This window comes from Dryobates pubescens, chromosome 11, assembly GCF_014839835.1.
Source record: "Dryobates pubescens isolate bDryPub1 chromosome 11, bDryPub1.pri, whole genome shotgun sequence".
Taxonomy (NCBI): Eukaryota; Metazoa; Chordata; class Aves; order Piciformes; family Picidae; genus Dryobates; species Dryobates pubescens.
Genome location: NC_071622.1, coordinates 21,518,675 through 21,528,930, shown reverse-complemented (window position 1 = coordinate 21,528,930; position 10,256 = coordinate 21,518,675).

The window sequence follows — 10,256 nt, the reverse complement described above, 5'->3', positions numbered from 1 at the left end:
TACAAATGAAGTCACTTCACAGTACAGTCGAGTGCATATGCTGCAGTGTGACCTCCTGTTTGGTGACATCCATCAGTGAAATTTTCTGTGGTAGTGGCTGTCTGAAAATCATCTGGTACATGAATTTTTACTCAGTTCACTAAAACTCAATCAATAAGGGCATGTAGTTTTAGAGTTCTTATATACCTGCACTGTGAATAAAGCAAATGAAATACTTGTGCAGACTTCTGTGATTTGTTTTGAAGGGCCTGACCAGAAATATGAACATCAGGAATGAGAAGGAGGGGACTACTGACAAGCAACACTGCATGCAGAAGAAATGCAAAGTGCTTCCTTCCAGGGAGAGGAAAAGGAAAATTAACCCAAATATGAATGAACACTTAGAAAAAAAAAATCTTGAAAGATTCATTTGGCATAAGTTAGTATTGCACTTTTTGATGTTAGACTCTACCAATCACATAATTCTGATTCATTTAAAGGAGCATTATAGATAGGTGTTCAAATATAAGTATATATCCTAGCTATACCTATATTTACACTGGAACTTGTATCTTAGGGGAGAATGTTGTTTTTCCTATAAAATGTAAAAACATAATCCAGATCAATTACTTTTTAGTTATGGAAATATTGGGTAGCAAGTGGGAACAATTGCTCACTTTGTATTACAATAAGTGGGGCAAATAAACTGAAAATGCAGGTAGTATTTTTCAAGATAAAAGGAGATTCCATTTTACTGAATGTGTCATTAAGCACAAAGCGCCTTGGCTATTGAAAAATTTACATGACTAATTGGAAAGCTTCTGAAACAAATAACCATTAAGACTAATACAGAGCTCTCAGACATGGATTACAAAACCAAACCAAACCAACAATACCCTTGGTGGCAACACAGAAAATATTATATATGCTTGGTATTCTTCTGAAGCCCTTTCTTAGGTGCTGCCTTTTACTTACTTTCACAGACAGGACGTGTGACTTTGTGAGTAAGAACAGCAGTGCCAAAGTGAGGCATTATGGTTATTATTTCTAAATGTTATGTTATTGTTCTTAAAACATTCTTCTGCTAAAAAAATGATGCAACAAGATCAAAACAATAGCAGACTACTCACAAGAAAAAACAATGGCTTTATAAAACAAGCAACCCAGTTCTGGGAAATGGAGAGGAGATTTTGCTAAAGAGCTCTTGTTCATTTTAAAAATCAGACATGGTATTATGTTTTGCTTTGCAAGGTTTTACATGGGATTAAACACACAATATGGCTAAGAGCAGAGACCAGAGCATTTTAAATGAGCTATTCAGATTTTACTAGGTAGATACATGTCTTACATCAGGAACAGATGATGGTAACTCTTTCACTCTGGCAAATTTTTGATTCTGATACATGTAACTGTTCATGTTTATCACTAGTCTAGTGAGAGAAAGGCATTTGATTAAACCAGTAATTCACTTTTCAGCTACAGAAGTTGCAGTATGCTCATTGTCGCACTGCCTTAAAATCCTTCGTTTTCACTCCGGTGGTCTCCATTTTTGCTCCTATCTTATTCCCTAACTCCTTTACCAGATGTTTACAATCATAAAAGTAAGTGATTTCAATATGATGCAAAACAGTAAACAAACCCTTACCCTGCAATTGTTCTAGGCACTGTGAAAGAACAAACAATCATTTTGACAGATAGACAGGAGAGAGGTCAATGTGATCTGAGTACTGTGTCCCATTCTGGGGCCCTCAGTTTAAGAAGGACATTGAGACACTTGAACATGTTCAGAGAAGGGCAACGAGGCTGGTGAGAGGCCTCGAGCACAAGCCCTATGAGGAGAGGCTAAGGGAGCTGGGATTGTTTAGCCTGGAGAAGAGGAGGCTCAGGGTAGATCTTATTGCTGTCTACAACTACCTGAAGGGTGGTTGTAGCCAGGAGAGGGTTGGTCTCTTCTCCCAGGCAACGAGCACCAGAACAAGAGGACACAGTCCCAAGCTGCACCAGGGGAAGTTTAGGCTTGAGGTGAGGAGAAAGTTTTTCACTGAGAGTCACTGGCCATTGGAATGGGCTGCCCAGGGAGGTGGTGGAGTCACCATCCCTGGAGGTGTTCAACGGGGGATTGGATGTGGCACTTGGTGCCATAGTTTAGTCTTGAGGTCTGTGGTGACAGGTTGGACTTGGTGATCTTTGAGCTCTCTTCCAACCTTGGTGATTCTGTGATAAGTCTGTCTTCAAGAAAGGTCAGCAACGTAAAACTTCTTCTTTCTTTTCCTCTATATTTTGATTTCTTTTGTTCCCCCTTGCTTAAATTTGAGGGTGACCCAACAGCGTTTAGAGATATCGAGATAAAATGATTAGTGACTTTGTTCACAGCAAACCACTTCCTTTCCATGGCAGTTGTTTCAGAAATATATGATCTTTCCTGTATTTTTTTAGTAGTATGGATTCCCTTGCTTTTACATAATTTTACAAAAATCCATTGTCATTTTATTTAAAAATTACAATAAAATGCACTCTGAACAGATAGTTCAGAGAAGAACACTTGTAATGGTTGGGATTTAGCTCTGTTCACCACAACTCCTTGGGTTTGTCCCTTCTGGCAATTTCTTAGAAGTAACTTTCCTCTAAGATGAAAAGTTTGGACACTGGAATGTGAGAAGTTCAGTTCAGCAGTGTTTCCTTTCTGCATCTCACTACTACAAGAAGAGATCCCATGCTGTTAAAAAGCCATACAGACTCTGAAATAATAATCCAGAGCCCTCAAATACGGAGGGTAGCTTAAAAAAAAAAGATGCAAATACAGCAAAATATTTATAGAGCCATTTAAATGTATTTTATAGATATATATATCTTTTTGTGATTAGTACATTAAAAAGATTCTTTTAAACTGAAAATGCATTTGTGTTCTCAAGCTTTTGCCCTCCCTCAGGCTATAAAGGTTAGACTTTTCTCCCCTCTAATGGCAGTTATCACTGTGCTTTAACCATCACTTTCCAGCAGCTGGTGTTTTTCAGCTGTTATGTGGACAGCCTTATCCTGATCTGGGGACAAGGGGCAGCTGGGACACATGCTCTGGCACTCATAGCCTTGTATGATTCAGTGGGAGCTGGGTCAGGGAAGAGGCAGTTCCTGGCCACAGTGTCCTGGGAGGAGGTTGGAGGCTGGAAGTTCTGCCATCCCTCTGACCAGGGTTGCCACGTGGAGAATAGGGAACAGAGGTGTCTGGATGCACTGATGGCCTGGTTCTGGCTACAAAAACATGACACAGGCTTAGCCTGTTTCTGTGTGTAGAAGATGGGTTCCAGGAGACATCACCAACCCACAACAGAGACCTTTGTATTCTGTTAGGTCTCAACTATACATTTGCTTGTGTTATTATTTCTCATGCTAGCTAGCTCAAATTACCAAGGGTAATTCCAGGACAAGCTACAACTACAATTTCTTTATTCTGTGTAGACATGACCTTTGACTATTTGATTGCAACTGGCTTTGGATCAGGGCCTGTAGCCAAAGCTGTGTTGCTAGCATAACATGCAACACTCTTTACAGAGCCTCCAAGTATAAGCCATCACTTCTCTGATCTAAAACACACATAACTGCAATGAGCTGGGAGATCCTCCAGCATTTCACATCATATAGAAAAGATTTATTAACAAAGATTATCTGTTTGGAGATAGAGAAATGCACAGAGAAACGCCAAATTCTTAGGATGCATAGAGAAATTTCAAGTATGAAGATGGGATGAACTCTGGTGAGTGTGCACATGCATGGGGACACACCATTTCCATATACCTCCTCCAGCAGAAGCTGGGGAAAAAATGACACAATGGGTATGGCTTTACCAGTTTAGGCTAAAACTCAGCTACTAATAGGCATTCCACATTTTTCAGATAGATAAATTTGGCTCTTTTTACATTACAATTTGCCAATGTGATGGAGAATTCTTATCAGAGATTGTACCTACAAGAGAATAACAGCTCTGAGTTCATGGAAGAATTCTGGCTAAGACTAGTTCAGCAATCAGAGAACTATGAGCTGCATGTCAGCACTTCAGCTCTAGGTGCAACACAGGGCTATCTGCATCAGCAAGACTGCCTTCAGCTCTTCTACAATGTGCAAGTCGAGGACCAGCCTACTTCAACTCGAATGACATAGTGGGTCTGTCAAAGGGACATTGCAGTTATCAGTGCATTAACATCATCAAAGCTATCAGCACCAGAAAAAAATGAACACAAAAATCTCTCTCCAAAGCAACTGTCCTCTTAGCCACTACATAATCTGATTTATCTATCACACACTTTGTAAAAGCATCAATCCATTAATTTCAAGAGGGTCAACTTCACACTAACTAGAAAGGGAATGAGACACAATGAATAGGCTTTGGTCAGGCATGTTACAGTATTTATGACCGTTTTTTCCCCACTGTAGTTATGCTATAAATGCATTTTATGTGAGATGATCTTGTTAGACAAGCAAGCATTTGCAAAACATTACAAAGGCAAGAGAGTATAATGAGTACACTTCCAGAGAGGATATTCTAGTACCCTCCAGGCCTTGATTGGGTAGCTCATTTAAACATCAGGTTAAATCCCATTTAAGTGAAGTGCCTTATAGAAGTTTTTCAGCAGTGCTCTTAATGGCTGCAAAAGAAATGTCAGGAAACTGAATAAGTCTGTTCTAATTTTCTTTTACTTTTTGAGCTAACCACGCTAAGAAACCTTACTCTCTCTTCCCCACCTCCCCTCCCCCCCACCCCCCGCCTTTTTATCCATTCCAAACACATGAATGCATGTCAGCTTGGAAGTGTGTATTCCATTTTCCCTCTCCCATCAAGTTTCAGACCTCGGATGCTACACCGCCACCATTTGTACAACACTTTGTGCCTCCGGCTGCATCGAGTTCAATTTTATGATTCCTCCACCTCCCCATTCACCTAGGATTGGGGGTGTCCGCCGGGACGCACTGCACCCAGTTAACTCCCGCTGTGCCAGCCTTTGCCCTTGAAAGCGGGGTCGTTGTGCGGGACCGGGAGTGGGTGTCTCCCGGCAGGTGGCACTCGGGCTCCGCCGCCGGCCTCCGCCGCCGGCCTCCGCCGCTGCAGTCGTCGTCCTCGCCGCTCCTACAGTCGGGCAGCGGGCAGCGGGCGCCGGCCCGGCGGGCGGCAAGGACCGGGCGGCTGCAGGCACGTCTCAGTACTGGGGTAGCGTAGCTTTCTGTGCCGCCGTTATTAGCGGCAGCGGCAGGCTGGGAACGCGTTCGTGAACGCCTGGGAAACTAAAGTCAGGGACTGCCGGAGCAGGGCGTGCGGCCGGGGCAGCTGCGAGGTGCTCCCGTCCTGGCAGGAGCCGGGGCTGATGTCTGCGTGCATGTAAGATCACAGCAGACTCTCCGGGAAGCAGAATTTAAAATGTGGTTATTATCCTCGGGGGGAGATCTCTGCATCAGAAGGGGAATATATATGTGCGTACTGTAACTCCTGTTAGTGTTAATGGGAATTATGTGTGTAAATCCCCAAATCCCAGCATACGGAGATGAGAGTGTCCCCGCAAGGGCCTGAAATATGCATTTGAATTAAGCCTTTGCTGTTGGGAAATTCATGACTCTGTAGCTGCTATTATAAATTTATACTTACTAGGACTAAGTTTCACCTGAAACAACAGAGCCTGAAGTGGTATTTGTTCCAGCAAATTATTTAGTTAGATGTGATAATCAGTTCACAGCAGGACTGTGAGAGGCTACTCAGATTGTTGACAATTCTGGGACCTATCCAGCTTCAAGCAGCTTCTGAAGCGGCTCCAAAGGCCACAGAGGGGACTCACAAACCCAGCTCCTCAGGGAGCTAGGGCCAGGGCAAGGCTGACTTTCCACAACTGCTTCCCAGGACAAAGCTTTCCCAGGGGCAGAGTTATCTGCTTTGCCAACTACACCCCTACTCCAAAGCACAAATGATAGGCGAGACTTAGCAGAGGTGCTGCTATTCCCAGCCCCCTGTATTTTGCCAGGTGGATGAGATTTTTTTCTTGTGAGCTAAGTGCTTAAAACACAGTCTGAGGTGCAGGGGGAGCTGCAAATCAGTTTTCCTTGACTTGCTGGGCTGTTCTATAGTTTATTTCAGGAATTATGTGACATAACAATATGCCTTCTATTAGCATAATCTTTAAATTAGGAAGCTGCCTTCCACAGGAGCTTTTGTCCCACATTTATCATCTCAGCCTCAGATCAAATTTAATCCCAGGGTACCCCTCCTCACAAGGCTTCACATCTTCCCTTGGGGCTGGGAGGAAGAAAATACTGTCTTGACCCTCATATGTCAGCTGCTGCATCAGTAATTACAGCACCACAGGTGGGATGCCATAGGATTAGGGGGCTCCCAAGTGGACACATGTCTAAAGAAGCCAAGGCTACAGCTTCATTTCAGCCCATATCACCTTCATCACCTTATTATATGAGCCAGCAGTGCATGCACAGTAGGAGGGAGTCCCCTTTCCAGGGCTGTCCAGTTTAAGTGCTGCAGGGATGCAACAGTGCTGTGCTGCATGAGCTTCATGGCCACCATGAACAGGGACTGCCATAGTCATGGAGGGAAACAACAGCTAGATAGCCTCTCACCCCCTCCCACTATGTCATGTTTTCTCCTTCTTGCATCTTTTTATATCAGTGCCCAGACTCTTCATTACTCTTGATTGGCCCACTCGAGAGCAGCCATGTGTGCCTTTTAATCCCACGCAGTCCCACACTTGAGATGAAGCAGACCAGCATGTAACGCTGCCCTAAATACCATTCACAGAGACAGAGAGTTGCTTTATTCTGAATGAGGCCTTAATCTGCTGAGTTATTTGGAATAGTGCTGTTAATTATTTCTAAACCCCACTCTCCTACTTTAAGCCTGGGTGTGACTCTAGCACTTTTGAATCTTGTAATGGAATAGAAGTGTTGCCAGCCCTCATTAAAAACACTGCAAAAGCTAGAGCAGCAGTGCTCCGTTCCTTGTAAATGGTTTGTTTCACTGATAGATCAAACAGCCTGTTGACAATGGTTGACTGCAACCGACAGCCTCTTCTAATAAGATAAAGAAGTTGTACATCTTATTGATTATAAAGCAAATTGGGGTTTTGTCCCTTTAAATTTTTTATTGGCTACAAAATGAATGACTTCTTCCTTTGAAATTGCAGTTTGCCGTAACATTACAATGAATTATAATCCTAACCTATTCAGGCTTCCTCAAAGACCTAACCCATTTGTCTGCCTCACAAACATGTTGTAAAATGCCCTGCATTTACATACATATTCTCAGGAGCTTTTTATTCAAGAACTGTGGCAGATTTAAGAAAGGGAAAGGAGCTGAATGGGCAAGAATTCTTGAGATCTTGAATTTTAAGAGTCTTGCAATATCTCATCACAAGCTACAAGCTTGAACCAGACATTTTTGGATAAAGTTCTTAGTTTGTCATTACACAGAAGCTGAATCTTTTAATCCCTTCTGGCTTTAAAGATCTATGTTCCTGAACATTCAGGGAATGGAGCTTGTATCACCAAAATAAATATAACGCTTTCTAGATCAATATTTAGTGTTAGATCTTATAGACGCTCAAGGCACATCAAGGAGAACTTTAAAAGCCAACCACCATAATCAAGACCTCCAAATCTGCTCTCAGCATCTCTCTTGCAAGCCCTGATTATCTCCCTACCTGACCTCACTTTGTGCAGGCATCTCCAGCTCCACTTCTGTGCAGCACAGAGCAGGTACATAGGGATCTGTGGTGATACAGCACTCAAGTGGTATCCAAACCCTCTGCATGGCATTGTTTAAAGGGGTAGGGCAGTAAACTCCTAAGACCATCAGGGCAGAGTGCCTCAAAACCACTGTAATGTCAACTTTACTTTCCTAATATAATGAAAGGTGGGAAAAGGAGAGTTGCTTGTCCCTTTCCCTGACACGTCTTTGTGGATAAGAAAGCTGGAGCACTTGGCTCTGGCAGTAAAGCCATGCAGATGGGACAGTGGTAGGGAGGAGTCCTGACTTCTGATCTCTGGTACCAGGGCATTTCGGTTCTCTTCCTGCTCTTTTTCTGTTCATACCTAGCAGATGAGCAATAAAAATGGAGGTAAGGAGGGAAAAATGTCTTGGAAGGAGCTGTCAGAGCACAGCCTTCCACCTCCTGGCTCAGTGCACTTCAAATGGGAGAGACATTCAGCTCACTCTCTCTCTCTCAGAGGCATGATTTCTAGCTTTCAGTATCTGACATTTGTTAGGAAAACATGCCCCTACTCTACTGAGTCCCAGTTCCTGAGCAGTTGTCTGGCAAACACTCCTGATGAGTAAGAGGTGTAGGCCTGAATCTTTCCAGGAGCTGGAGCATACCCTACATCCACCACTTCCAGCTACTAGGCACTTAAGTGTAAGCAGATTAGTGTGTCTGTTGCTGTTGGCCATGAATTAAGAGTGAAAAAGAAAAACCCAATCCTTGCCCCATTGTTAAGCAGCTTGATGTTGGTTACATCTCAGAAATCCTAGATCCAGAGCATATGGTGACAGCTGCTCTCTTAGCAGTCACTTCTAGTTTGAGAGAACTAACCCCTTGCTCCTGCCTTTCCCAATCTTGTTCTTATATAAGAGAAAATAGTCCCAAATGTCAGATACCACACCACCCTGGAAACCATAACTCTGGAACAAGCATTTTAGCCAACAGGACCGTTTGCATGTTCTCATCTTCAGCCTATTTCAGCAAGGTGAAAAGCACACATAGACAGTCAGACACACACGGAGTCCACAACAGGCAGCAATGGAAACTGTATTGGAAAGTCAATTCCTAGCTGCTTAAGGTGGACAGTTCACGAGCTGCTACCCACAAAGTGATAGAGTACCTCAAGTGGATGCTACCAGCCTGCAAAAACTGTGGGTCTTTCACCTCCCAGGGACATCCTACCTCATATGGAGACCAGCTCTGAGATCAGCACATCTGGTCTACTGGTCTAGAAAATGGCTTTTCAGAATGGCATTATATTCATGAATGCCGATCATCTGATTAGACTCACAGTTTGGCACTTACATATCTTGTTCTATTTTTAATTCGGCGTCTGAAGTGGTTTAGAAACCACCATTGATTTCAGTGCCAGTGTTAAAGTTTAGGATATTAGTTTGAAAATTTTGGGCCAAGTACATGGGTTTTTACCAGGTAAGAGACATTCACTCACAATAAGGATCAGAGAAAGAAGCTTGCGGTACAACAGTTCATATGATCTCTCCACCACACAGACTGAAATTCCTTTGGTTTCCTGCTTGTGGATCGAGTGTTTTCACCAGTGCTCAAGTCAGTCAAAGGGAGAAAAAAAAAAAAAAATAAAATTAACAGAGCTTCATAGAAATACTGCATTCTTTCCAAGAGTAGAGGCAAAACAAACAGAACTTTAAAGTAAACAGTCTCTACCAGCAGCTCTTTCCCCCTTTTATTGCATGCGTTACAATGCCCTTCAGCCGACAGAAAGCAGAGAAAGTTCTGCCAGGATAAAGAGGCATTTGAAAAAGTTTAAACTTTTGTTTGCTTTGCTGTGCACACTGACACACATTTAAAAAAAGAGACAAGACCCTTTCTTCTTCAGCACTAGGTAAAAAGTAAATGGATTTCTCTTTATCAACTGGTCTACAGCCGGCAGAAGTAGTCAGGTTTTCTCATGGTCATGCCTCTGTACTCAAGAACATTGTGAGAGAGAAAGTGGGACTGATCTGTTCGCCTTGGACATACAGACCAGTGGAAAAAACAAATATGGGCATCTCTGATCATCCCGCTGACTCAAATGAGCACAAAGCTTCCAAAGCCAAACAGCATAATTTTATTCTAATAAAACTGCTCAATGAATCTATTTCTTCCAAACCTCTTTCCCTTTTGTAAAGAAGACAAAAGTTGCAGTTTTTTGTAATTCACTCCTGTAAATCTGGAGTAATTGGAAGAGAACTGAAAACAAAAAAAGCTCTGTGGTAGAACAGAAATTCTGACTAAAAAGTAAAGTGGTCTCAAAGCAACAACCATCACTTTTTGTGATAAATATTCCCATTTCTGATCAGTTCTAATGTTTGCATATGAAGACACTTCCTGATCAGAAGTTAATAAAAGCATGTCATGTGAAATACACAGAACACTTCATAAAGCAGATTGAAAAAATAGTTATGTTCTGAAGACTTTATGGCAGGCAGAGTAAGAAAGAGAAAAAGATACAAAGGAAGATAAAAACAGATTTCTAGCAATATACAGGCAAAGTGAGATAAAATTGAATAGCAC